Here is a 5,852-nt window from a genome sequence, read left to right on the forward strand (position 1 = left end):
AAAAGGAACCAAGTTATATCACATACAGGTACAAATTCCCTATGATGAACATAATTAATATAAATAAATGAATAAATAAATAAAATAAAGCAATTAGGGAAAGTTCTTGTCTTTACATTTGAAAAAAATCATTCACATGATGCAGTTAGATTGCCTGCTAAAAATGTACAGAAGTTTTTACTTCTCTTATGGTTCCATCTTTTTGCAAACTAAAAATGTATTATTTTGGTTTTATGAATAAAATTAGCAAAATTAAAATAAAATATAACAAAAATCTGTTAAATCATAGAAATTTTCTATTGTTACTTCTTTATTCCCTGATAAGGGAATATTTCTCCTGATAGTAGAAATATAAGTAACACATCTCATTTCTAGTTACCATTTGAAAATCAATACTTTAATGACATGTCAATTTTTATATGGTTGCTATTCCGAGTTTCTGGATCATACAAAACATGAAAAATTATTATATCTGCTTATATTATAGCACCATATCTTTTCCTAAAATAAATTCTGAAATTTGGTTCCTGGAAACTTCAATTTTACTTTTGAGATGGTTGCATAAGCTTCAGAGATATGATGTGAAAAAGAAAATAAAAGAGCCGATTTGGTTGGTAAAAAATAGAATATGTGTTTGGAAATATTTCTCCAAAATTTGATCAGTCTCACTAAGCTACTGAAGTACATAAATAATAATTTTTTGGGAGGTACACAGTCTCATTGTTTAGTTCCAGTTGAAATCCTTGAAATCACTCAGTAGCCCAGGCTGGCCTCAAACTCATGGTGACCTTCCTGCTTCAACCTCGCAATGGATTGAATGTGATGGATTACAGGCATGCACTAGCACACTTAGCCATAAATAGCAATTCTAAAAACTTTTACTCCACTACATCTAAGTAATATCATAAAAGTTTTTGTTACTAAAAAGAAAAAAAAACACATTAATCGTTCTAGTGGAAACTATTTCAAGGAAAGGGGAGAGTGATAGATTTTAACTAATACAAACTTTGCTGATTGAAGAGATGAGAGAGAGAGAAAGAGAGAGAGAGAGAGAGAGAGAGAGAGAGAGAGAGAGAGAGAAATTTTACCCAAGTTGGGATAATAATTGGTGAATTTCTACTTAGTTGAAATGGAAAAATCAACATAAATTTGCATGTTTCATGTAATCAACAAAAAGTGAATGCCTAACTGTAAACCAAATTTTAAAAGGAAAAAAATCAAGCAAACAAAGAAAACAAGCATCCAAGTCTAGATCAGAATTGCTTTTCCCTAAAATAAACGTAACACTTGTAAATTTCACTTCTTTTTGGTGGGGGCAGAGAGGAGATGGGTAGGATATATAAAGCAAACGTAAGAAAATACCTATAGTAATTATAACAAAATAGATTATGACAAATCTTCAATTTACTGAAATAATGACAAGAAAGATAAGACAGAATTGTTATTATCATATTTCTTTAATTGAGAGATTGATGCATAATCAATCTTGGTTCTAAGAAGTGTGTTTTAATGCATTATTTGAATCAGTGCTTACAAAATATTTCAGTGTTCTCACAACTTTTGAGAGATTTACAGAGTTTTTAGATCTATTTTCCTAGTTTCTTACAAGTTTACTGAGTTTGTTTGAACTTAAAGAATACTACTAGATGAAAAATCAGTATAGTATTGAGATTATAAGTAGTTCTAGAATCTCTTGCATACAAATCTCTAAATCATTTATCTTGCTGAATTTAGCTGTCTATTATGATTAGAAAATCCTTTTATTATGCAAAAGTTAGAAAATTTTCACAAAAGAATATTTTAATGCTGCAGTAAAAGATCTCTTCCTAAATTACCACTGAACAGAGACCCCAAAACCTGAAATAAATAAGTATGTAAGCAAAGTCCTCTTAAGATCTTCAGCTATTTGACTACAGTGGATACGATGGAAATAATTCTGTATTCTGAAATGGCCACTGCTTGTAGAAAACGGGTTCTTAGGAGCATAGTGTTTCTGAAAACAGGCATTTTGACTTGCCTTTTGCCACAACCTCAAAGAAATGAATATTGACAAGGCACTAAACAGCTGGTAATTTTCTGCTGTGTAGACTGACAAACACACAAATAAAAGAATGCTGTTTAGACCATATTTATTTTCTACTAGTTTATTAAGCTTTAAAACAGAAAATATATTTGTGACATAGCAGAAATTTTGGTTAAATAACAGTTGCTCTTACATTTATTTATTTATTTATTTATTTATTTATTTATTTAGTACAGGGTCTCGCTACACAGCTTGGACTCATAATGATCCTGTCTCAGCCTCCCCAGTGCTGGGATTATAGGCATGCGCTATCATGGCTGGTGTTCCAGGGCCAATGTGGTGTGCCCTCGGTTCTGGGGATCAAACCCAGGTCCTTGCATTTGCCAGTCATGTACTTATACTGCCGAGCTCTCTCCCCAGCCCCAGTTGCTGTTAAATTTAGAGAGGAAAAAGTGGTTGGGCCCATAAATTTCTTTAAGTTTTATAGAAAAATAAACACCTGCCTTATCGGAATGGTATGGAAAATGTATGCAGTTGAATTATGCTTATTAGCATTGACCCTGAGAACAATTGGTGACAATAAAATTACTGTGGTTTTCAATACAATCCAGTATCTTAAAGAGTTCAAATATATAGCATTTAAATTTTAGTAATCATTCAAAAAATTCATTAAAAATTTATATTTTGAGGGTTATATGACTTTTCATAGTTTCTGTTCCTTATTTGAAAAAGTGGATGATGTCATCTCTAAACATATTATGCAAATAGCTCCTTTTAGGTATATTACTCAAAGTACATCTGGAGCTTAGAGTTGAATTAATATAAAGATATTTTTAGAAAAATATTTTATCACCCATAAAATCAGAGGAATTTGAGCAGGTAAATGCCACACAGCGTATGGTTCCTTTATATGAAATGTTCAAAATAGATAAATTCATGAAGACAGAGAGTAGATTCATGGTTTCCAGGGAACAGCAGAGCAGAAAGTCCATGGGGATGGAGTTTCTTTTTGAGCTGATGAAAGTGTTCGGGAATGAGATAGTGATGCTGATTGCGCAGCATTAGGGTTATAATGAAAATTGCTAAATTGAATACTTCAGTCAAAAGAGCAAATTTTATGTTGGGTGATTTTTTTCTTAATTGAAGGTAAAGATATAGTTTAAAATTTGAGGCACTTAACACAGATATAAAACACTCAAGAAAACTAAAAGAATATTATCCTAATAGTCTGCGCAGAAAGTCTCCCCATTCCCTGCCTGCTTTGCCCTTATTAATAAAAGTGCAGGCCTTCTCATGTTGCAAATGTGTGAATTGGTACTTCACAAACCACTTTGCTATAACTCTTCCTATTTGTTCAGCCTCCTGCTTCGGATTTGTAACGCTCTATGTGTCTTCATTTTTAAATTCCCATTGTCCTTTAGTTGTAATCTAGCTCTTTATTATCACCACACAGAAGATTTCATTTAATTAAAATTAGTATTTAGTTGATTCCTTCCTAATTCTTATGGAAGTTTTCAAACATGTAGAAAAGCTCAAAGAATTGTACCAGGTAATATTTATATACTTGACTTCTGAAACCTACTGTTAATATTTTACTACATTTGCTTCTCACATATATTTGTCAGTCCACAATTCTACTCATCCATAAGTTTTATAATATTTTCATCATTTGAAACAAAATCATGGACTACCAGTCCTTTTCTATCTATTCTGTCTTGCCCATCTTGGGTGATCATTAAACAATGGGTGCATCTATTCTGGTCATTTATGTAAATGGAACAGTATGACACACGACTCTTTGTAACTGACATTTTTCACTTAATGGTGTGCTTTTGAGGTTCATCTATGTGTTCATCAGCAATGAATTTTCCAGATATTCCCATTTTAATTACTTTTCTCTCCTCAGCGTGACAAAATAACCAAAAACCCAAAGTTAAGAAAGGAAAGGTTTATTTAGCTCACAGCTTGTGGGATTTCAGTCCATACTCAGCTGGCTCCAGGGCAGGGTTTAGCGCAGGCAAGCTTAACTAGGGGTTGTGGCATAAGCCTGGTAAGAAATATCTGAATTCCAGAGCCTCAGAGAGAACATAATATCAAAGCCAATGAGAACCTATATTGATTGGCAAATGTTTTATCACTATTTCTGTAAAGCTACATTACTCCCAATTGTCAATTGCTTAGAAGCATTTTACCTTTGTGACACAGGTATAAGTAGATCCCATAACCACAGAGAAAAAAAAAGAGATGTTGGAGTCCATTTATATTTTTTACCAAAAGTAGATTTTTGCCTCAATGTCCAACCTAAGTTAAAATTAATAGTGAGTATTTTTCAAAGAAGGCACTTACCTATAGAGTTCAAAATGTATAATGCTCATAAATGTATTGGAATATATTAGTAAATCAATTAGTATATAACATATATATAACGCTACATCTCATCTCTAACATTTTAAGTCATAATGTTGAACCTTTGAAAATGATGTGCCCACAATATTATGTAGATGCAGGGTACTTTTTCTCTAGTTGAAAAACATAAGATCTCTATTCATGTGTAAGTACCTTTTTCCTCAGTAACTGTACATTATACATTGTCATTTAGCTGAAGGATTCATCCAGTAGGGTGACTGCACATATTTCATTAAATCCTATAGAGAACATAAGATAGGATTATGTTAGAAGATGTATTACAGGATCATGTTGCATATGCCAAATGTATAAAACTAAGTATTATTTGTCTTCTTTGTAATAAAGGCACTACATTTGTAAGAAAATCACAAGAAGAAAATTATTTACATTTTAAAAAACTGAATATTTATTTTTGTATTTACCACATTTTTCTTCTTTTGTCAAATATTTTATGTAGCACCTAACTGAAATAGGAGGGTATATTAGAGAATTCAGCACAACACAAATAGAAGTAACCCATATCCCTTACTTCTGAGGATTTATAAGCCAAGGTTCTATAAAATGCCTCTCTCTCACTCTCTGAGTTGATATTTGGCCTCACAGGGGCTGAAAGCAGGAACGTGATGGAGCATGGTTGTCAGGTAGAGCTGTGAGGTTTGAGGTTTCTTAGCATTTATTTCCTTTCAGTCACATGGGGAGAAAGAATCTGCGTGACTACTTTCTACTCTCCAGCCAACTATGGCTGTCAACTCGTAACTCTGAGTTTATTTAAAATAATAGTCTTGGAAGCCAAAATGATAAAAAGCATTTTTAAGATATATTCTCCTGTTACTAAATTCAGTAAGAGGAGTAGACTGTTTACTAAGAAGTCTGGTTGAGGTCAAACACGATAGGCACTGAAAACCGTTTTCTTCCCTGAAGATGTTCTGATTGATTTTTTAAAAAGAAGATCCTTCATAAATAGTTATTGATTTTTATTTGGCTCTCTCATGATTTTGATTTTTTCTCCTTGTTTCTCCTGTATCTCTTTACAAAGGTCTCTATGCTTCAATTTTCTCTTGGATGTAGAACAGAGACATTTATTAGCAGCCATTTCCTTGTTTTACTTTAGAGTCTGTCACTAAAGAGATAAGATTAGAGTTGTTCCAGGGTTATTTTCAGTATTCTGTGAATTCCTTATACTATAAGAAAATGCTTCCAATCTTATCTTGTTCATAGTCTCAGAGTTGATAATCAGAGGAAACTCTGAGAACCTTATGGAGCATATCCTACCTTGTAGCCCAAGCCGAAAGAACAGTCACCGCCATGTGCAAGTTGTAGTCCCAATGTGAGTTCAAAACCCTAAGATCCAGGATTGCTAATAGTATAAGATCACTCACAGAAGGAGAACAATGTCCCAAACTAACAGTAGGGGTTGGGGGGG

Source organism: Octodon degus, unplaced genomic scaffold, assembly GCF_000260255.1.
Source record: "Octodon degus isolate 3935 unplaced genomic scaffold, OctDeg1.0 scaffold00071, whole genome shotgun sequence".
Classification (NCBI taxonomy): domain Eukaryota; kingdom Metazoa; phylum Chordata; class Mammalia; order Rodentia; family Octodontidae; genus Octodon; species Octodon degus.